The sequence below is a fragment of the Protopterus annectens genome, chromosome 2.part2 (assembly GCF_019279795.1).
Source record: "Protopterus annectens isolate FY-2018-M chromosome 2.part2, PAN1.0, whole genome shotgun sequence".
In the NCBI taxonomy this organism is placed as follows: domain Eukaryota; kingdom Metazoa; phylum Chordata; order Ceratodontiformes; family Protopteridae; genus Protopterus; species Protopterus annectens.
Window position 1 is genome coordinate 29,208,375 of NC_056730.1, and position 24,128 is coordinate 29,232,502.

At 43.8% G+C, this 24,128-nt stretch overlaps 1 protein-coding gene across 4 annotated transcripts in view; it reads right to left on the reverse strand.

Moving 5' to 3' along the window:
• TENT2 (terminal nucleotidyltransferase 2) overlaps window positions 1-24,128 on the reverse strand; it is a 1,237,070-nt gene that overhangs the window by 493,063 nt on the left and 719,879 nt on the right. The gene's annotated exons all lie outside the window — the stretch shown is intronic.

Here is a 24,128-nt window from a genome sequence, read left to right on the forward strand (position 1 = left end):
ATAAATATATATAAATATAAATATATATATAAATATAAATATATATATATATATATATATACACACACACACACACACACACACACACACACACACACACATGCAATTGTAACAAACTTTACCTTCATCTAAAAGCAAATACACCACAAAGGCTGTAGAATATAGTGAAGGAAAGATAATCTTCAGAATAAAGGGGGATGGTGGGTGGGTAACCCAGTTTGCAACAGTGAATACACTTGAACATTTAAATTTATGGAAAGTGTACACAACTGTACTATGTTCTTCGTGTTTCACTGTTGCAGTCATTACATTTGGGTAGAATCCCAAAGCTATGAATGGGAGGCTGGAACTAAATAGCATTAGGAGTGGCTATAAGGCCCTGCAAAACTGCAGTGGCAAAGCTTGCCCTGGACTAAGAAAAAAGAGGCAAATGATAATGCTTTATAAAAGTATGCACAGAACTCCAAATAGCATCCTCTAGAATGTCTTTGGTTGGTACTCCTCTGAGAAAGGCTGCTGATGTAGATGCAGCCCTGGTGGAATGTGACCTAATGTCATTGGGCACCAGTTTACCATGAAGCAAGTAGCAGAAACGAATGCAGTGGCTTATCCACTTTGAAATAATCTGCTTTGAAATAGCCTTTCCCTCTGATCCTGCAGCAAATGCCACCAGTAGTTGCTCAGTTTTTCTTAGAGATTTGGTCCTGTTTAGGTAGAATTTTAGTTGTCTGTGCACATCCAAGGAATGCAAAATCCGCTCCCCCTTGTTCTGCGGATTCGGGTAAAAGGTTGGCAGGTGAATAGTTTGGTTAAGAGCCACACTGGATACCACCTTAGGCATAAAGGAAGGATTGGTCCTGAGGGACACTCTGTCCGGGTAAAATATAATAAAAGGCTCCACAGCCATGAGGGCCTGCAGCTCTGAAACCCTTCTTGCTGAAGTAATTGCCAGAAGTAAAGCTGTTTTCCAGGACAAAAACTTTATATCTGCAGTAGCAGCTGGTTCAAATGGAGGCAGGGTGAGTTTTTCCAACACAAAATTGAGGTCCCATGCAGGCCTTAAATTTTTGGCCCCTCTAAGATACTGTTTTAGCAGAGGATGAGAAACAATCGGTGGCTCTGTGTTGTAATGAGCAGAGATGGCAGAAGCATGGATTTTTATTGATGAAAAAGATGGGCCCTTGTCAAGCATCTCAGTCAAGTATTGCAAAATCTGAGGAATATTTGGAATATTTGGCTTTGATGCGTCAGTTCCTTGTGCTTGGTTCCAAGCACAGAATCTCTTCCATTTATCAGCATAAGATTTTCTAGTACTAGGCCTTCTGGTTTCAAAATGACATCCATCACAGATTTACTGAGAGGTGTTGTTTGAATAACTACATGATCAGCCATGCTGCCAGGTTCAGAGTTTGGAGCTGATTGTGCAGAATTTGATTGTGCTGCTGAGACAGTAGGATTGTGCAGAATTTGATTGTGCTGCTGAGACAGTAGATGTGATATTTGAGGCAAGCATCAAGGAGGGATTTGAGACATATTCCTTAGGATTGGGTGCCAGTGTTGGCGAGGCCAGTCTGGGGCAATTAGAATCGTTTTTGTTTTTTCTTGTTTGATCTTTAGTAGGACCTTGGGAAGAAGAGGCAGAGGAGGAAAGGCGTAGACTGATAGCTTTTTCCAACTGAAGGACAGGGCATCCACTTTCCATGCTTGTCTGTGATAAGTCCTTGTGCAGAATTTGTCCAGTTGATAATTCTGGGGAGAGGCAAATAGATCTATGTCTGGGATCCCCCATTTCTTTGTTATCAAGCTGAAGACTTGTGGGTCCAGTTTCCACTCATGAGGGTCCATAAGGTTTCTGCTTAAGTTGTCTGCCAGAGTTTTGTTTTCCTGACAGGAATTGAGCTTGAAGATGTACTTGGTAAGTCAAGGCTGTGTCCCATAATGCCATGGCTAGTCTGCAAAGGGGGTAGGAGTGTGTGCCCCCCCCTCCCCCTGCTTATGTACCACATGACTGTGGTGTTGTCCGTCTTTATCAGTAGTTGTCCTGGATGAAGTAAGTCCTTGAAAGCTGTCAGGGCATTCTGAACAGCTAACATCTCTTTCTGGTTGACATGCAGATGCATTTGATTTGGGCTCCATATGCCCTGAATGCATATCCCCACCAGGTGGGCCCCCCAAGCATAGTCGGATGCATCTGTAGTTAGGGTTTGGTTGGCAGGGGGTAGAGTGAACGACCGTCCCATGTTCTGGTGACATGTCTCTGCCCACCAAAGAAACTCCTGTTGTAGGCAGGGAATAAGAGGAATCATTGTTTCCAGGCTGTGACACTGTGTTGACTCCATAAACTTTTTAGATACCACTGTAGTTTCCTCATATGCAGTCTTGCATATGGAATCAGTAGAATGCAGGATGCCATGTGCCCCAAAGCCTGCAGAATTTGTCTTGCAGGCAACTGGGTTTTTGTTGCCATCTGTTTGAAGTAAATAGTCAGTTGCCTTTGTTTTTCTGGCGTAAGGTAAGCCATCTGGGCAGTTGTATTCAAGCTTGCACCCAGGAATGTTATCTTTTGAGAGGGTACCAGTTGTGATTTCTTTTCATTTATTGTGTACCCTAGGCATGTCAGAAGCCTTTTCACAAACGCCAGATGTTGAAGAAGAATGTCCTTGTTTTCTGCTTGAATGAGACAGTCGTTCAAGTAAGGATAGATTTGTACACTACTTTGCAAAATGCAATTACTGGTGCCAGGCACTTTGTAAAGACTCTGGGCGCAGTAGATAAGCCAAAGGGAAATGCAGAGAATTGGTAATGCATAAAGCCAGCCTTGAAGCGGAGGCATCTTCTGCACGATTCCCTTATTGGGATATGCAGGTATGCCTCTTTTAAGTCTAGAGTCACTAGCCAAGCGTTCTTGCCCAGCATGGGCAGAAGCTGCTGCAAAGTTAGCATTTTGAATTTTGGTATGTCCAAGAACATGTTCAAAATTAATAAATTCAGTATTGGGCACCACGCCTTGTCTTTTCTGGGTACAAAGAAGAGTCTGGAGTAAAACCCTTGTCCTTTTTCCTTTGCTGGCACTGGCTGAATAGTCCCCATATCCATGAGGGATGTAACTTGTTTCTGTGCCTCTGCCAATTGATTTTGTGGCAGATCTGGTCAACCGTTTGGAAATGGCAGAGTATGGAAATGAAATCTGTATCCCTGGGATACCATGTTTAATACCCACTTGTCCTGGGTTATTTATTAACTGCCAATTTTGAGCATGAAGTGCTAGTTTTCCCCCTAAGGGGGCTGCCAAAAGATAAGTACTCGGTGATGGCAGAGGGAAGTCTGAGACTGTTTACTGTAGGGTTGTGCTTTATTTCCTCCAGATTTGGAGGTAGAGCCGCCCCCCCCCCCCATTGCTTTGACCTGTAGGAATCCTGTGATTGGTATCTAGAGCCCTTTGAGCGCCTGGATTTGCCTCGTGAAGCTCTGTCGGACATAGGAAAATACTAATTTTTTGTAGGCCAGTGTCTACTGAATCTTGGTGGCTGCACTTGCAAAAAATCTTTTACAGTTTGCATAGACTTAGCTTTGTCTTAGAACTATTACCGAAAGTCATATCCCCAGTTTATGGAAAATTTCCCATATTATCCCCCACCATAAAGGTGGACGCTCCACTGAACTCTCCAACTACCGCCCCATTGCCCTTCTCTCTCCTTTGGCAAAGATCATGGAGAAATGCATTCACAGACAATTACTTGACCATCTAACCCAAAATAATTTACTTTCCAACTGTCAACATGGATTCAGACCTTCACATAGCCATACTACTGCCCTTCTTTCCTTCACAGATTGTATCAACAAAAAACGCAATCTTAACAAGCTTTCTTCAGCACTATTTATTGACCTGTCCAAAGCTTTTGACATGGTAAATCACCAAATTCTCATCAAAATACTGAAATCCCTGTCACTAGATACATCTTATATAAGGTGGTTCCAGTCCTACCTTGATAAAAGACAACAGGCCGTACTATGGCACAAGTCTCTCTCCACTCACCTGCCTGTCAACCTTGGTGTCCCTCAAGGGTCCATCCTAGGACCTCTACTTTTTTGCATATTTATTAATGACCTTCACCTTGCCATCCCCCAAGCCACATGCATACAATATGCGGACGACTCCACAATGATATGCTCAGCCACCTCCTCTTCTGAACTTCAATCTCTTACCCAAGTATTTAACACAGTTGAGCAATGGTTCACACATAGATGCCTTCTTCTAAACCCCAAAAAGACTAAACTCCTCCTCTTCTCTCCCACCAATAAGTCCTCTCCTCTTGATTTCTCAGTTATCTCTACCAATAAAACTATTATATCCCCTGAACCAACCACCAAACTATTGGGTATCACCATTGACAGCAATCTGAACTTTGATATCCATATTAACAATACTATAAAAAACTGTCAATAAAAACTTGGCTCTCTCTATAGGATAAAATCCTTCCTCTTACCTTCAGCTAAAACCACTATAGCACACACTCATCTAAGCTCTTCACTTCTTTAAGCCTCACCCATTTTTACTAATCTATCTAAAAATAATCTTAGCAAATTGGAAATGTCCTACAATAACATTGACAGACTTCCTACAAGCAACCCATTTAGAACCCACCATTGCATTAATTTAAAGCAGCTGGGATGGCTTGAACTACAAAATCTGATTAAATTCCATCAACTATCTATAGCCCACAACACTCTTTACAAACCTTCCAAAACTCCTATTCTATCCACACTCATCACTCCCTAAAAAAACTTGAAATCCTTAAGATCTTCTCAGAGACTTCTAGTACATACCACTAAACCAAGCAACAAGGCTGGTGACTCCCTCTCTTCTAATACTGTTGGAAAAGCCTGGAATCTCCTCCCCAGTGAACCCTCCTCACGTCCCTCACTATCATGCTTCAAAAACAAATTGAAAGTGTTCCTCAGAACACACTGGTTATGCCCCTGTACTAAGCCTAACTAGTTATGTGTCTCTTAATACTTTGCTCTTTCTACCCCTTCTACTCATTAACTGTAATTCCTTCCTTATTAACCATAATATTATCTCCCTCTAGAACATCTTGATTGTACTAGCATGCTATGTTATGCCTGTATTCTGCACTGCTGAATTTACTGTGATAACCTGTAATATGCATTGTAAATATGATTTTTTAAATGTTTCCTTATTTGTTATCTTGTTAATTCATCGTTCTATCTTGGAGCTTATCTCCCTGGGCCTCTACTGAAAGTGGACATGTATCCAGTCAACAAATGTAAAATAAATAAATAATAAATTGTCTTCCATTTTCTTTAAAACTTCTTCTGCCTTAATACCAGAGTATCATGCTGTAAAGGTGCATCCGACAATTTAACTTTAACATGACCAGGCAAATTTTGCTCCTTTAGCCAAGCATGCCTTCTAATCACAGATCCAGTAAATGTGGTCCTGCAGGAGGCCTCCAAGGAATCAAAACCACATTGCAAAGTGTGCTTTCCAACTTGTTCTGCTGCATGCAATAATTCCTGCAATTCTTTATTTTCCACGCATTCAGAAATCAACATCATTTTCTGTTTCAGTAATCCCATAACATACTGTTGATATTTAAGCATATGAAACTGGCAGTTTAATGCCCCAATTGCCAAGGTTGCAGACGTATAAACATTCTTTCCCCATCTATCCAGCGCCTAGGAATCTCTATCAGAGGCGGTAGGATTTTTAGCTGTTGGGGTCTTTACACACTTGGGATCTCGTGAAATAGTTTCAGGGTCAGCAGCAGGGTTTTTGAATAAAAATTTGTGAGAGTCAGAAAAGTACAGCTTTGTACCTACCATAAATGTAGATGTTCGAGTGCTCATACAGCTGCAGTCATAACAGATGGGTTATCCTGCCGTCAGGCGGGTCCTCGGTCGGCCGAATTCTAAAGTCTAGGTCCGGCGTCGGTTGTCGTCGTTTCCTCCCTGACGTCAGTGCGGCAGGGGTATAAAAAGAGGCAGCCGACGCCATTTTCTTCAGTTTTTCTTGCCCCAGATGTCAGGTGCCCCCAGAAGGAAGGCAAACATAACATTATGCAAAAATGCAATGTTGATAAATCAAAAACAGTAGTTGCGAGCAAATACACCATAAAAGAGTACCCCAAAAGGTTATATGAAAAGGGTTTGTCATAAGGCCTGTCCTAAGAGGGGTTGGAGGGAGGGAAACCTGGACTGCAGCTGTATGACCACTCGAACATCTACATTTATGGTAGGTACAAAACTGTACTATGTTCATCGTGCATACAGCTGCAGTCATAACAGATGGGTAGAATCCCAAAGCTAAGTAAGGGTGGTAGGCACTAAGTGGAACTAGGAGGGGCTAGGATGCCCTGCAGGACTGCTGTGGCAAAGCCCGCTCTAGATTTAGAGTATAGTGGGAGGTGATAGTGCTTGGAGAAAGTGTGCACTGAACTCCAGGTGGCTGCTTCCAAAATATCCTTGGTAGGGACCCCCCTGAGGAAGGCTGCAGAGGTAGCTGTGGCTCTGGTGGAGTGGGATCTGATGCATGCAGGCACAGTTTTTCCATGAAATGAGTAACAAAAGCGTATGCAGTGGGCTATCCATTTTGAAATTGTCTGTTTGGAAATAGCCTTTCCTTGAGCACCTGCAGCATAGGACACAAAGAGTTGCTCAGAATACCTGAATGGCTTTGTCCTGTCCAAATAATAACGAAGTTGTCTGTGAATGTCCAAGGAATGTAGTAGTCTTTCCCCTTTGTTTTGTGGATTAGGATAAAAGGTAGGTAAGTGGATAGTCTGATTCAAAGCTACACTGGATACTACCTTTGGCATAAAGGTAGGGTTGGTTCGTAAGGAAACTCTGTCCTGATGGAAAATGATGAATGGTTGCACAGCCATGAGAGCCTGTAGCTCCAAAACCCTGCGAGCTGAGGTGATAGCCAGAAAGTACAGTTTTGTACCTACCATAAATGTAGATGTCCGATAGGTATGCATCTGCAGTCCTTACATATGGGTTGTCCTGCCTCAGGCAGCCCTTCGGTCGGCCGGATTCCAAAGTCTGGGTCCGGCGTCGGCTGATGTCGCCCCTTTCCTGACGTCAGAGCGCCTGGGATATAAAAGCGTCAGCCGACGCCATCTTCCTCAGTTTTTATGGCCCCAGATGCCAGTTGCCCTCTAAGTAAGGCTAAATTTGGAGAGATGCAAAATTTTCAAACATGCGCATCAATAAAAAACAAATACACCATAAAAGATAACCCCCGCTAGCTAAAATGAGGGATATGAACCCATAGTATACCACAGAGGGGTAGGAGGGAGGGAGGGAAAACCTGACTGCAGATGCATACCTATCGGACATCTACATTTATGGTAGGTACAAAACTGTACTATGTCCTTCAAGGATGCATCTGCAGTCCTTACATATGGGTAGAATACCATAGCCAAGCTGGGGGAGGTAGGACCTAAGAAAAGGATGGTGTAGCTAACATGCCCTGCAGGACTGCACTAGCAAAGCCTGCTCTGGATCTGGAATATAAGGGCAAGTTGAAATGCTTGGAAAATGTATGCATAGAGCTCCATGTAGCAGCTTCTAAAATGTCCTTTGTAGCCACCCCTCTTAAGAAGGCTGTGGAGGTGGCTGTTGCTCTGGTGGAATGAGGCCTTATGTTAGCTGGCACAGCTTTTCCATGAAAGGAGTAACAGAACCGAATGCAATTTCCTATCCATTTTGAAATTGTCTGTTTGGAAATTGCTTTTCCTTGTACACCAGCAGCATATGCTACAAAGAGTTGGTCAGTTTTTCTGTAAGTCTTAGTTCTGCCCAAGTAGTAGCGCGACTCTGTGGATGTCCAAAGTATGCAGAAGTTTCTCTCCCTTATTTTGTGGATTTGGAAAGAAGGTAGGCAGGTGAATAGCTTGGTTCAGTGAAACCCTGGATACCACCTTTGGCATGAATGAAGGATTGGTTCTCAAAGAGACTCTGTCCTGATGAAAAATCAGAAATGGCTGTACTGCCATGAGGGCCTGTAACTCAGATACTATTCTTGCTGAGGTTATAGCCAGAAGGAAGGCAGTCTTCTAAGATAGGAATTGTAGTTCTGAAGATGCTGCTGGTTCAAAGGGAGGAAGAGTTAATTTTTCCAACATGAAGTTAAGGTCCCATGTAGGCACTGGTGGTTTCCTTGGAGGGTTGATGTTTTTTATCCCTTTTAGAAACTGCCTTAGTAGAGGATGAGAGAATACAGGTGGATCAGTGTTGTACTCTGCTGAAATTGCTGAAGCATGAATTTTTACGGAAGAATAAGAAAGGCCATTATGGAGCATTTCAGCCAAGTATTCCAGAATATGTGGAATACTCATAACTGTAGGATCTTGACCCTTTGTGGTGTTCCAGGTACGAAATCTTCTCCATTTTGCTGAATATGCTTTTCTTGTGGAAGGACGCCGGGCTTCCATGATGATATCCTGTACCCTCTTGGATAGTTTATCCTGGCGAGGAGTCAAGGTATTTTCCAGGCTGTCAGCTGTAAGGTTTTGAGGCTGGAGTGCAGAGTCTTGTAATTGTGTTGTGTCAGTAGAAGTGGCCATTGTGGTAGAGGCCAAGGTTTCGTGCGTGACATGCTCCTTAACAGTGGGTACCAGTGTTGTCTTGGCCAGTCCGGAGCTATCAGAATTACTTTTGGTTGCTCTGTCCTGATCTTCAGTAAGACCTTGGTCATTAATGGCAGCGGTCGGAATGCATATACTGTTAGAGCATTCCAGCTGAAGGAGAGGGCGTCCACTTTCCATGCTTGAGGATGGTATGTCCTTGTGCAGAATTTCCTCAGTTGATGGTTGTGGTGGGAGGCAAAACGATCTATGTCCGGCCTTCCCCATGATTGTGTTATCTGTAGAAAAATATCTGGGTGCAACATCCATTCGTGTGGATCCATGATGTTTCTGCTCAGGCTGTCCGCCAGTACATTGTCTTTTCCTTGTACGAACTGGGATTGTAGCTCTATATTGAGCTTTAGGAAAAGTTCCCACAGATTCATTGCCAGCCTGCAAAGAGGGTATGAACGGGTACCTCCTTGCTTGTTTATGTACCACATAACTGTGTTGGCCATGGGACTTTTTGAATATGAGTATATTTATAAACATAGGTTTTTTCAAGACTATGTTATTAAATATTATAGATTTGTAGATGACCTGATTTTTTTGGTAGAGGGGGATCAATCTATGGCTGCAGAATTTATTTCAGATTTGAAACACAACAGATTTGGTTTAGATTTTGATGGGTTAACTATGGGTCTACGAATACCTTTTTTGGATGTTATTTTGGACATTTCCAGTGGCCATAAATTAATAACCTCGGTTAATAGAAAGTTTGAAGGTCCAACTACTTATGTACATGGTACTAGTGGACATGTTCCTCATACCAAACATTCTTTACCGTATGGTGAAATGTTAAGATGCTTTAGACTTTGTAATGATGAAGAAATATTTAAAAATGAATTAGAATTAGTTTATAATTCATTTCTTGTGAGAGGATATAGTACATCCTGCATGGAGGAATGTTTGAATAAATTATGGGAACATATTAATAAATATAGTGAAGAAAATTTGATACAAAAAAGGAGATCTGAAGTTAATATTCCCAAAAAAAGGTGGAAAAAACAAATTCCTGGTGAAGACATATATTTTGTCACTACTTATGGCTGTTATACCCCTGAATTTGTTAAAAATGTTTCATTGTTTTGGAAATATTTTAGTTCTCTTAATGAGGTTAAGTCATGGTTAAATGTAAATTTAAAATTTTCATACAGAAAAGGTAGGAGTATTAAAGATTTACTGGTGCGAAGTAGATTTAGTGTGCCTACAGATGGCATGGTGGAACAAGTTAGATTAAAGGGAACTTATCAGTGTGGGAAATGCAAGGCATGCAGTTTTGTTATTTGTAGTTTTAATCATATAAATGGCATTCCTTTTAATGTTCATGGTTGTTTTAACTGTAAAACAGAAGGTGTAATTTATGCATTATCATGTCCCTGTCAAAAGTTCTATATTGGGGAGACAAAAAGACCTTTCAAAGTGAGACTATTGGAGCATGTCAGGGACATAGTTAATGTTAAGAATGAGAGCCCTGTTGCCCAGCATTTTTTTGAAAAACACAATAGTGATGAAAGGTTGCTTAAAGCTTCAATTTTGGAGCAAGTATCTAATAATGATGCAGATATGTTTAGAATTAAACAGTTACTATTATATAAGGAAACTGTTTATATTTTAAAGTTTAAAACTTTATATCCAAATGGTCTTAATGAAGACTTTAACTGGAGAATGTTGTCTAATTAATTGATTCTTAATATATTGATTGTTTAATTAATTGTATAATTGGTTTAACTTGTATATAAGACCTGGTGGTTTTCATTTGTGTCATACTCCTGGAAGGCGAGACGTCAGAGTTTTTGTATTTTCCTAAGAATAAATCGCGTTTGGTGAATCCTGCCTTGTTGTTTTTCTACTTTTTACATTTGGGTGCTGTTGTTCCTATAACTGTGGTATTGTCTGTCTTTATTAACAGATGACCTTGGTGCAGGAAGTGCTTGAAGGTCTCGATGGAATGTATCACTGCCAGCATTTCCTTTTGGTCGATGTGCAGATGCAATTCTTTTTGTGTCCATTGTCCTTGAATGCATCTGCCCTCCATGTGTGCTCCCCATCCATGGTCTGAGGCGTCCGTTGTAACGGTTTGGCTGGCATGTGGCTTGCTGAAAGGCAGGCCCATGTTTGACTGGCTTGCTTTTGCCCACCACTGGAATTCCTTTTGAAGGCATGGAATGAGGGGGATCAAAGTTTCTAGGCTGTGACTGTGCTGAGACCATAGACTCCTTAGGTACCATTGTAGTTTCCTCATATGCAGCCTTGCTTGTGGAATCAGAAGAACGCAAGATGCCATGAAACCCAGGGCCTGCAGGATTTTCCTTGCAGTTAGCTGGGTTTGTGTTGTCAGATTTCTGAAATAATCCAGTAACTGTGCTTGTTTTTCTTCTGTGAGAAAAGCCATTTGGGTGTTTGTATCCAGTTTTGCATCCAGGAAAATTATTCGTTGGGATGGAACAAGTCTTGATTTCTGAATGTTGGCTGTGTATCCCAAGGCCTGTAGTAGTTGGATGGCATAGTTTAAGTGTTTTACCAGTGTTTGCTGGCTGTCCGCTTGTATGAGGCAGTCGTCCAGGTATGGGTATATTTGAATCCCCTGAAGTCTGCAATGTGCAATTACTGATGCCAGGCATTTTGTGAATACTCTGGGTGCAGTAGATAAGCCAAAGGGTAATGCTGAGAATTGATAATGCTCTGAACCTGCAAGAAATCTGAGGTGTCTTCTGCAACTTTGTCTGATAGGGACATGCAGGTATGCCTCCTTGAGGTCTAGAGTTACCAGCCAGGACCCCTTGCCCAGCATGGGAAGGAGTTGTTGTAAGGTCTGCATTTTGAATTTTGGCACGATGAGGTGAGTATTCAGTGCTGACAAGTCCAGAATAGGCCTCCATTGCTTTTCTTTTCTTGGAACAAGGAATAGTCTGGAATAAAATCCTTGGCCTTGTTCTGTGAGAGGAACCCTTTCTATTGCTTTCATTCGTAGCAGTTTGGAAATTTGTTTGAAAGCCTCTGCCCTTTGGTTTGGTGGCAGGTTTGGCATGCCTTGCCTTTTTGGTAATGTATGAAAATGGAATCTGTATCCCTTGTCTATTATTTGCAGTGTCCATTTGTCCTTTGTAATACTGTGCCAATTTTTTGAGAATAAAGAAAGCTTTCCGCCCAAAGGGGCTTCCAATTGAGCCCTGGTTGGCGGGGTCAAAATCAAGTAATTGAGATGGTCCTTGTGTAGAGGTTGTAGGCCCTGCAGTACCTCTCTGGTTAGGAGGCTGCCATTGACGTCCTCTGTAGGAGCCTCGAGCTTGCCCTCTACCCCTGGCACGCCTGTTTCTGCATCTTTGAGATCTGTCTGTGTCCGGAAAGGACCAATTCTTAGTAGGCCAATTTCTGCTGAATCTTGGTGGTTGGACCTGTAGACAATCTTTGACTGTTTGTACTGATTTAGCCTTTTCCTCAAATTTCTTTAAGACCTCTTGAGCCGTGGTGCCAAATAACTTTTGCTTTTCCAGCGGAGCATCCAGTAGCTTTGCTTTAACATGATCTGGCAGAGTTTGTTCTTTCAGCCAAGCATGTCTACGTATGACTGCACCTGTCATTGCTAACCTACATGAAGCTTCCAATGCATCATAACCACACTGCAAGAAATGGTTGCTAACCTGCTGGGAGTTATGTACCAGATCCTGAAGTGCCTTGCGATCTAGGGGTTCAGACGAAGACAGTTTTTTATGCAATTCATCTAACAAATACTCTTGGTACTGTATCATATGGAATTGACAATTTAATGCCCTCATAGAAAGAGTTGAAGAAGTATACACTTTTTTACCCCATCTCTAAAGCCCTGGACTCCCTTTCAGAAGGAAGAGGATTTTTAGTAGTGGTGGTTGCAACCCCTTTAGGGCCCTGGGAAATAGTTTCTGGGTCTGCAGAGTGGCCCTTGTAAAGGAAATGATGCGAGTCCAGGACCCTGTAATACCTGTCGGGTTTGGCAGGAGCCGGAGGAAGGGAGTCAGGGGAAATACTAGACTCAGAGTACACATCATCAATGACATTTAAAACAGGAGGAATAGCCAAAGGTCTATGCTGAGGTAAATGCAAAAAACTCCTTAACTTCTTCCTGGAATCAGAGAATTCCTGGCCCTGCCATTTGAAATGCTCTCTCATGGAGTGGAGGGTCTCCCCAAAGGACAACTCTTCAGGAGGATGCAAAACTGGATAACTGGTGCCAGAGCCACGGCCTAAAGTTAAATGCCATAAAATGCATAGTCATACCCTTCGGGAAAAACAAGGTTACCCCTAGCTACCAAATAGGTGGCAATCCACTGAGCACAGAAGAAGTTATCAGGGACCTGGGGACCCAGGTTGATAGTAGTCTGTCATTCGACACCCATGTAGCTAAAGTAGTTAGGAAGACCTTCTACATTGCCCACCTTATCATGAAGGGATTCTCATCTAGATCAAGGGAGGTCATAGTCTCCCTTTACTCATCACTCATCAGACCAATGATTGAGTACAATGCCCCATTCGGAATGTATCTGACCCGACACTTGCAGCAGCTGGAGAGGCCACAAAAGTTCCTCACCAAAAGGATAAAGGGTCTCAAAAATCTGTCCTATGCTGCCCGACTGAAAGAACTCCAGCTCTATTCAGTCGCCAGCTGCTCAGAGGTGACCTTTGCCTAACATACAAGGCCATGTCAAACCCAGATTTGATGAATATGCTTCACCTCAAAAAATCTAGATCCATCAGAGCCACAAGGGCGGAAGACTTAAACCTCGACACGGCTATTAATAGGACGTGCTGGAGGGATAGATTCATCACCCAAAGACTCCCTATGCTGTGGAACAAAATCCCGGTACATGTGAGGCAGAGCACCTCGCTGGCCTTGTTCAAGAGAAATCTTGACTAATGGATGGGAGATCGCAGATATACCCCAGGGATTACCTCAGTGTCACTGCTTGACAGAGGCACAGCAAAATAATGGGTATAGTTCCCCATACTAAAGGGGTGGCGTAAGCCACAAAACGATGGGCTAGGCTTGTAAATGCCCTCGGGCAGATAGCCTAGTATGAACCTAGGAACCTAATAGATTCCTCTGCATCAGAATCCTCGTAGGCCGTAAAGGCCTCCTCCTGGTAGTCTGATAGAGCAGAGTCATCTGAGGCCTCATCAGAAGACTGGGGATCTGTGTGCTCAACCCTGGGCCTTTTGTCTAGAGCAGGTTGAGAGCCCCTGTCCGGATGTGGCTGAGAGCCCCTAATTAAGGAAATAAGGTCCTCAGCTAAACTTGAAATCTGTGAACCGGTAGAGGATCCCTGAGGAAAAGCCTTGGGAGGGAGAGATTTTGGCTGTTTAGCAGCTTTAGCATGTGAAAATGCCTTTATGGACATGGATACAGGTGGCCTGGCTGCCCCACGTGCTGGAGTAGTTTTATCCAGAGGAATGGTGTCGGAAGTTTCCAGATCACCGGTTTCAGAGGGAAATTCTATGACCGACTCAGAGGAGGCCTCCGGGACCGAGGATGTCGGTTGTGCGGTTTCGTCGATCGGAAGCACCAAGGATTCGGTTTCCGCAGAGACCAAGACACTCGCGGCAGGCCTAGGCGTGGTTTCGGCCGAAACCACGGTCCGCGTGTGTCGGTCCTTGTCCTTCCGTTTTTTGGGTAAATGAGGAGTCGGAAGCTCAGACGGCATAATGTAACAGAAAGTTTCCCCAAAAAATTCCTCTGCAAACTCCGCCCGACGCCTAAGAGTGCGTCTGTTGAAGGAAGCACAGGCTGCACAGGCCGAGACGTCGTGGTCTGGGCCTAGGCAGGGTAGGCAGTTAAGAGTGGAAATCCTTATGAGGTATTTGTTTCCCACAAGTTAAACAATTATTAACTTTAACCGTTTGATCTGACATCGGCTGAGGCAAGAAAGAGTCCCCAACGGGGTACTTAGCTTTTTGAAGTCTTCGGTAGCTGAAATTACAGGAGCTGGCCGACCGGCACTTGCGAACTGCTTCGGCTTCGGGCACCGCGCAGCAAGAAAGACTGAGGAAGACGGCGTCGGCTGACGCTTTTATATCTCAGGCGCTCTGACATCAGGAAAGGGGCGACATCAGCCGACGCCGGACCCAGACTTTGGAATCCGGCCGACCGAAGGGCTGCCTGAGGCAGGACAACCCATATGTAAGGACTGCAGATGCATCCTTGAAGGACATGAAAGGTTGTTTTCCATGACAAGTACTGTAACTCTGATGAAGAAGCTGGCTCGAAGGGAGGAAGGGTCAGCTTTTCCAATACGAAGTTGAGGTCCCAAGCAGGGACTGGTAGTTTCCTTGGGGGTTTTATATTCTTTGCCCCTCTGAGGAACTGCCTTAAGAGAGGATGAGAGAATAAAGGAGGATCTGTGTTGTATTGTGCAGAAATGGCTGAAGTGTGGATAGGAGAAACTGTTGGGAAATCAAGGAATTCTCTATGCAGCTAGATTTAGAGTTTTGAGATGGCTGTGAAGAGTTTTGTAGTTGTGCTGGGGACAACAGAAGAGGGAGTAGAGGTAGGATCCATGGTGGGGAATGTGTCAGGCTCTACAGGAGCGGATACCAGTATTGCCTTGGCCAGACTGGAGCAATGAGAATCATTTTCGGCCTCTCTGCTCTGGCTTTTAATAGAACTTTGGGCAGCAGAGGAAGAGGCGGGAAGGCATAGACCGTCGATGTTGCCCAATTGAAGGAATGTGCGTCCACTTTCCAGGCCTGTGGATGATAGGTCCTTGAACAAAATTTTTTCAACTGGCAATTTCTGTGGGTAGCAAAGAAATCTATGTCTGGCAGACCCCATGCCTGAGTTATCTTTGTGAAAATTTGAGGATGCAACTTCCATTCGTGTGGATCTGCCACATTTCTGCTTAGGTTGTCTGCCAGTGTGTTTTCCTTCCCTGGCAGGAATTGTGCCTGTAGTTGAATTTTCAATTCCAGTGCTGTGTTCCATAGGGTCATGGCTTGCCTGCACAGGGGGTATGAATGAGTTCCCCCCTGTTTGTTTATGTACCACATCACTGTGGTGTTGTCTGTCCTTATCAATAGCTGGCCTGGATGCAGTAGGTCTTTGAAGGTCATAATAGCCTTTTGCACGGCTAGCATTTCCTTTTGGTTGATGTGAAGGAGCTTCTCTTTTCATGCCCATTTTCCCTGAATGCACTGATTTGTCATGTGTGCTCCCCATGCGTAGTCTGAGGCGTCTGTTGTGATGATTTGAGTTGCTTGAGGTACACAGAAAGGAAGACCTGTGTTTCTTTGGCAAGCTTGAGCCCACCACATAAATTCCTTTTGAAGGCATGGAATGAGTGGCATAATTGCTTCCAAGCTGTGGCTGTGTTGAGACCATAAGTTTTTTAGGTACCACTGAAGTTTCCTCATATGCAGCTTTGCACATGGGATAAGTAGGATGCATGAATCCCAGAGCCTGCAGGACTTTCCTTGCAGTTAAGTCTGGTGTAAGTTGCCATTTTTCTGAAGTATTGAGACAGTTGCCCTTGCTTGTCTGGCGTGAGGTAGGCCATCTGGGTGGTTGTATCCAAGTTGGCACCCAGGAAAATTATTTGTTGAGAGGGTATTAGTTTTGATTTCTTTCTGTTGACTGTGTAGCCCAGGAAGTTCAACAGTTTTATTACAAACGCCAGGTGCTGCAGTAGTATGTCCTTGCTGTCCACTTGGATCAGGCAGTCGTCCAGATATGGGTAGATTTGCATCCCTTGTAGTCTGCAGAAGGCGATTACTGATGCCAGGCATTTCGTAAACACTCTGGGCGCAGTAGATAAGCCAAAGGGCAATGCAGAGAATTGGTAATGGGTTGAACCTGCAAGAAATCTGAGGTATCTTCTGCAATCTTGTCTGATAAGGACATGCAGGTATGCCTCCTTGAGGTCCAATGTTACCAGCCAAAGACTCCTTGCCCAGCATGGGAAGAAGCTGCTGTAATGTGAGCATCTTGAATTTTGGCACCTGTAGATATGTGTTTAGGATGGATAGGTGTAAGATAGGTCTCCAATCTTTGTCTTTCCTTGGTACCAGGAATAGTCTGGAATAAAACCCTTGACCTTGTTCTTTTGCAGGTACCTCTTGAATTGCTTTCATGTCCATGAGAGCTGAAATTTGTTTTTGTGCCTCTGCCCTTTGATTTTGTGGCAGGTTTGGCATGCCTCTCATTTTTGGAAGGGTGTGAAAGTGGAACCTGTAGCCTCTAATGTCCAGAATCCATTTGTCTTTTGTAACAATATGCCAATTTTTTGAGAATAATGTCAGTTTTCCGCCCAAAGGTGCTGCCATTAAAGCTTTGCTTGGCAGGTGTAGGGGAAGTCATTGTGTCTGTTTTCTAAAAGACTGTGATCTATCTTCTCCACCTCTTGGGGTTGGTGCTTGCCACTGTCTGGCTCTGAAAGATCCTTGAGGTTGCCCTCTACCCCTTGGACGCCTGTATCTGCCCCTTTGAGGTCTGTCCATGGCTGGAAAGGACCAATTTTTTGAAGGCCAGTTTCTGCTGAAACGTGGAGGCTGTACCTGCAGGAAATCTTTCACTGTTTGCATTGATTTCGCTTTTTCCTCCATTTTCTTTAGCACCTCCTCTGCTTTAACACCAAACAATACATCTTTTTGAAGAGGTGCATCTAATAATTTAGCTTTGACATGATCTGGTAAGGTATGCTCTTTGAGCCAAGCATGCGTACGTATAACAGACCCTGTAACAGCAGCTCTACATGAGGCCTCTAAAGCATCAAAACCACACTGCAAGGTATGTTTACCCACTTGCTCTGCACCATGCAACAAATCTTGCAACTCTTTTAAATCTGGTTGTTTCATTTTGCTTTTCAGCTGAGATATCAAAAACTGTTGATACTTTAACATATGGAACTGACAGTTTAATGCCCTCATGGTTAAAGTGGCCGAGGTGTACACCTTTTTCCCCCCACCTTTCTAAAGATCTGGAATCTCTCTCTGAAGGTAATGGGTATTTAGCAGTAGAGGCCTTAATTCCCTTGGGACCCTGTGAAATAGTTTCTGGGTCAGCAGTATGGCTTTTATATAGGAACTGGTGAGAATCAGGAACCCGGTAATACCTGTCTGGTTTAACAGGAGCTGGAGGCAAAGAATCAGGATTAAGGCTGGCTTCTGTGTACACATCATCCAATATATCTAAAACAGGAGGGACAGCCAGAGGCCTATGCTGCGGGAGCAGAAGAAATTCCCTGAGCCTTTTCTTGGAATCTGAGTAATCTTGGCCTTCCCAGTGAAAGTGTTCCCTCAATGTATGCAGGGTTTCCCCAAAAGAGAAGTCCTCAGGGGGGGGGGAGACCGAGGAAATTGACTCCTCTGCATCAGAGTCTTCCAATGGAGAATAGGCACAATCCTGGTCCTCAGATAGTTCTGAGGTAATAGAAGCTTGATCTGAGGAAGGGCAGTCTTCCTCTAATCTAGGCCTTTTGTCAGAGGGGGGTTGAGAACCCCTGATAAGAGTAATCAAATCCTCAGCCATTTTAAGCATCTGCTTTTTAGGCATGGTGCCTTGAGCGGGTGTCTGAGGAACCTGTTTTTTGGTTTTCATGGCTCTTTTAGATTTAGTGAAGGCTTTAATAGAGAAGGAGGAAGGCCTGAAGACCCCTTGAGAAATGGCAGGCCTGTCTAAATTCTGAGTTTCCCCGCCAGGAGTGGCGCCGGTATCTGTAGTAGGAATGGGGGCAGAGGAGCCTGCGACCTCGGGTACTGAAGACACCGGTAATGCATTGTCATCAGTACTCAGGGGCTGCGTGGGCACCTCGCTGAGTACCGGAGAACCGGTAGTCGGCCTTAGTGTGGTATCAGTACGTGGTGCGGACCTCGTATGCCGGTCCTTATCTTTGCGTTTTTTGCTCAAAACTGGAGTTGGAGTATCCGACGACATAATATAATTAAATTTTTTGCCAAAAATGTGAAGGGCGAACTCCGCCCGACGCTTAATAGTGCGTTTGTTGAATCTAGCACAAAAACGGCAGGCCAAGAAGTCGTGGTCTGGGCCTAAGCAAGGTATACAGTAAGAGTGGAAATCCTTATGCGGTATTTGCTTCCCACATGAAATGCAATTATTAACTTTGTCTGACATCGGTCTGAGGCAAGAAATTTTCCCCAACGGGGTACTTAGCTTTCAAGAAGACTTCGGCTGAAATACTTTCGTAAATCTCAGGAGCTGGCCGACCGGCACTTGCGAACTGCTTCTGCTTCGGGCACCGCGCGGCAAGAAAGACTGAAGAAAATGGCGTCAGCTGCCTCTTTTATACTCCTGCCGCACTGACGTCAGGGAGGAAGCGACGACAACCGACGCCGGACCTAGACTTTGGAATTCGGCCGACCGAGGACCCGCCTGACGGCAGGATAACCCATCTGTTATGACTGCAGCTGTATGCACGATGAACATCCCTGTAATATCTGTCTGGCTTGCTAGGAGCCGGAGGTAAGGAATCTGGAGTCATGCTTGATTCCAAAAACACATCATCAACAACGTCTAATACAGGAGGTATGGCTAAAGGCCTATGTTGAGGGAGAAGGAAATCCCTAAGCCTCTTTTTTGATTCTGAGAAATCTTGAATCTCCAAATGAAAATGTTTCCTCAAAGTATACAAGGTTTCTCCAAAGGAATAATCTTCAGAAGGGATGGATTCCTCAGAATCTGAATCCTCATAGGGTGGTATAGAAAATTCCTGATCAGAAGAGGAATCAGAAGAAATAGAAACCTGATCTGATGATTCATAATCAGTGTCTTGCCTAGGCCTCTTTTCAGGGTGGGGGGGGTGTTGAGAACCCCTGATCAAAGTAATTAGGTCTTCAGCCATTTTGATCATCTGCTTTTTGGGCATAGAGGCCTGAGCACGTGGCTCATGCACCGTTTTTTTACCCTTAGAAGTTGCCTTTGTCTTTGTTTTTGAAGCTGGCGTCGGTTTTATATAGAAATGCTGAGGCCTGAAGACATCCTCCGAAGCCTGCGCCTGCTCAGTGGCTCCGGACCCATCCGAGGGAGAGACATCTGCGGGTACAATACTTTGAGAATCCCGAGGCGTGCCAGACTCCACATGGGTCTCGGTAGAGGCCTGCGACTCAAAAGTAGCAGGTATCAGGGGCTGCGAAAGCACCTCAATGAGTATCGGCGAACCGGCGACTGGCTTAGGAGAAGCTTCGTCATCGGTTTTGGACCTCGGCGGTCTGTGTCTGTCCTTTTCTTTGTGTTTTTTGTGAACTCCGGTAGTCGGATTGCTATCTGACGACATTTCAGGGTAGTTAAATCTGTTCCAAAATATTTTGAAGCACCGACGCTTAATAGTGCGTTGGTTAAATCTAGCACAAAACCGACAGCAGGGCACGTTATGATCTGGGCCTAGGCAAGGAATACAGTACAAATGAAAATCCTTATGAGGTATTTGCTTCCCACAAGTAATGCAATTATTAACTTTTACTGACATCGGTATGTAGCAAGAAAAAGTTTCCCCAAAGGGGTACTTAGCTTTAATTGAAGACTTCGGTTCTGAAAATTGAATTCGAAAATTTCAGGAGTCGGCCAACCGGCACTTGCGAACTGCTTCTGTTTTGGGCACCGCGCAGCAAGAAAGACTAAAGAAAATGGTGTTGGCTGCCTGTTTTATACCCCTGACAACCTGATGTCATGGAAGATGAGACAGCAACCGACGCAGGACCCAAGACTTTGATATTCAGGCCGACTGAGGGCAACCTGCCAACAGATTACCTAAATGTAATGACTGCAACAGTGAAACACGAAGAACATCAGGGTTTGAAGAGTAAGCATCCAAAAAGAAGGAACCTGAGAAAAGTGTTGAGTAGGGCTCCAAGTGCCCCCCTTTCCCGGAACCAGGAACATTTTGGAATAGAGTCCCTTTCCTACTTGGGAAGCAGGGACATGCTGAATAGTTCTGGTCCACCAGGGACCCAAAAACCTCTGAGAAATGAGAAAGCTGCTCTCGAGAAGGTTGAGGAAGCCCCGAAAAAGGAGGGAAAAACTTCCACACTATGAAGTAACTAACGGATGATGGACAAAACCCAAGAATCTGAAGTGATGAGTTGCCAGTTTGGAAGACAGAGGGAGAGCTGAAGGGACAAAGGGAATCTGGCCGAGGTTTTGGAGGGGGGGGGGCAAAATGTCAAAGGGAGGCAGGCTTGTCAGACAGAGGTGGCTTCTGGGCTACAGCAGCCTGAGAAGACTTAGTAGGAGGAGCTTGCCTACCATCCTTCCTGTTTTTAGTGGCCTGACGAAGTTGCCTATGAACAAAAACAGACCCAGTAGGATAGTTCCTCTGGAACTTGGGTATGGAGGGCACAAAATATATTTAAGGTCCTGCAAATCTTTACCTTTTTCTTGAAGAGACTTTAACAGCAGCAGCAGTCCCAAAGAAATTTTTATTATCCAAAGGAGCATTCAGCAACTTGGCCTTAATGTCTTCAGGTAATGACTGTAGATGAAGCCACGAATATCGTCTCATGACAGACCCAAAGGCAGCAGCTCTGGAAGAGGCATTAGCAGCATCATTGCTAAATTTGTCAGAGTGGTGAGCCACCTGAGAGGCAGAACTCAAAATAGAAAGAGCAGAGGACTTTCCTTTAGAATCAGGGAGATCAGAAATAACCTGACAAGCCCGGGCAATCAAGGCCAGAGCATATCTGGTCATGCAGATCTGGTAATTAATGGCCTTAAAAGCCAAGGTGGCAGCAGTATAGACCTCAATGTAGTGCGGTCTCGGAGTTGGAATATTTAAATGGGGGGGTTGGGGGGGGTGCAGGGGGGCTTGCCCCCCCCACCTACGCTAGTTAGTTTTTTTTGTTTGTTTTTTAAACGTTATTCGATGTTTTATTACATCGATCACTAGAGGTCGAACCTTTAGTGATTCGATGTAGTAAAATTTCGATAACGTGATATAGACGTGGACCTAGAAGATAGGGATGGAGAGCGAAGACCTGTGCAGAATTGAAGATCTCAAAGTCGGTGAAACCGGTGAAATATCCATGGCCCGGCTCCAAGTAGAAGGATCTTGTGGCTCCGAGGACTTTGGAGCTGAAGTACCAGGCTTGTCAACTAATACAACCTCTGACAGCTCTGAGGACTGTGGAGCCGAGGAGGTAATGGTCTTGGAAATTTTTGGTAGCTTGACTGGAGGCTCTGACTGAGCCAATGTTGCAGATGAATGCCTTTTTTGAGACTTTTCCTTTTTAAAGGAAGGAGAAGAAGAGGAGGAAGAACTGTGGATAGCTTCCTCAAAAGTTGGCTTTAAGACCCCTTTCAGAATCAGTTTGTTTCTCCTTTCTTAGAGTACTCTTGCACTGAAAGACTGACAAAGTACGGTCTTCTTGTAGGTGAATAGCACCAAGGCAATAAACGCATATAACATGTCCGTCAGTGATGGACATTTTTTGTGAGCACTTCTGGCATTTTTTTAAAGCCAGAAGGCTTATGCTCTCTCCCTTTTGGGTCTTTAGACATAGTTAAAGACTGCAAAAGCAACAAGAAGAAGAAAATATATCACTATTGAACAGCTAAAGCTACACTATACAGTAACTACAGGAAACACAGGGAAAAAGACAAACCAGGGAAAAAAATAAAATCAGGCCTCTAACTTAAACAGTCCTATTTTCTAGACAAGACAACAATTAACTACAAGCCCTCTAACTTAAACGGGCAAATAGCTCTCTAACTTAAACAATCTACTGAAAACTTAACAGACAGAAACAACCACTACAAGGGATAGTAGTACTACAACGCGACAGAAAAAGCCATGTCAAAAGGGATAAACTATTACTATCTAACCAGTAATGCACTAAAAAGCACAGCAGATTAAATATAATTAGAGCATACGTTATCTGTTAGCAAATAGAACTGTTTAGAGGAAAAATAAGAGAAAAATTTGTCACAACTTAGCCACAGCCAAGATGAGCGCATACAACCTCGTAAAGCAGCAAACGAGATCTGGGGAATTGCACCACTGCATTGTGGAATACCTTCTTGCCTTGAGCCAGGTTTGACACTTTCAGCTATGTATTCGGTCGAGTCGGAGCCGATTATTGGCTCCGAACCCATCACTGTTAGAATGAAGGCGAGATAGGACAACATAACATTAAGCCATTTCACTGTATGGTTCTTTTTCCTCAAGTCTTTTAAACAATTTTTGAGAGCCAAACAAAAGGTCCCTTTTTCCAAGGGCGAGTCTGCCAATTAATAGTGTTCGTACATCACTTACTGACCTCCTAAACAAAGTTCAGTTTTAGACCCAGAAAAAAAACTACATGTCATACAACATCCTGGGGCAGTAAAGCTGTTGGGAAACCAGAATGTCTTCTTCCTCCCAAAAGGATGAGTCAGTCAACTGCTCAGGGGAAGGTTCTGTTTTCTTGTTGGTATGAAAGCTCACTCTCAACGATGAAATTAATTTTTCAGCAAAACTCCTGTAATCTGTTGCTGAAACAGGTTGTGGTGGGAAGGCCAACATCTTACTTACAGGAAATAAAAGCTGGAGTGCTCAGACACACTTTGCTTTTTCTGAACTTCCTAAATCCTGGTTTCCTGACCTATAAATTTAAAGCTACTGTACAAAAAGGGTGAGCTCATAAAAAGGATGGCATGCTTTAGTGGTACAAGCATTGGGTTGACCACTGGTAGATGCCTTGGAGCTGATGCTTGATTGTAATGCATTCAAAACATCTACTGAAGCTTGGGAGGATTTCAATGCAGCTATCCAGGTGACGGCCTCAGATGAGGTGATGAAAGCTAGGGAAGCAAAAAGAAGAAAATGCAGAACCTGGGGGCCCCCTGAGGCCACACATTCTCTAGCCACAGAATTTTCATAACCAGCTTTTTAAGTTTATTTCAACTGTTGTGTTTTGACTTGGGTTTGGGAGCATCACAAGAGGAAACACTCCCCATGGATAGAGATGATGGTCCCTGATCTAAGCTCAGAAGCTTTCTGTTCAATAAATCCTTTAAGGCTGAAATCTCTTAGTAGTAGAGTTCTCTTGTTAAAAAGTGCAGTGTTCTCAAGCTGACACCGATTTTTTTTCCTGACAGAAAGACAATGAAGGTGATAATATTTTGACAGACTGTTTTCTGCAGATCACCTGATGTCATTTTTCTAGGAATGTCACAGGCCTCTCTGAAGGACCTACACAATTCACAGTCATAAAATGTCAAAGTCATCATAATACACACACAAAATACAATCTTAACATCAGCAAGTAGAGAAAAATCACAGTGTGGACACTTGCCACATTATTCTGGATGAAACCAGCAGACTGGTAACTGATTAGTGTGTGTGTGTGTGTGTGTGTGTGTGTGTGTGTGTGTGTGTGTGTGTGTGTGTTTATGTAAAACAAAAAAAAATGATTGTGTAGGCTGCTCTACTTTACCTCTTTTATACAGCATCACCTACTGGAATTTTTAGTACAAAAAGTACAGCAGGGATGTTGTCAGAGGTATCAAATCAGACCCAA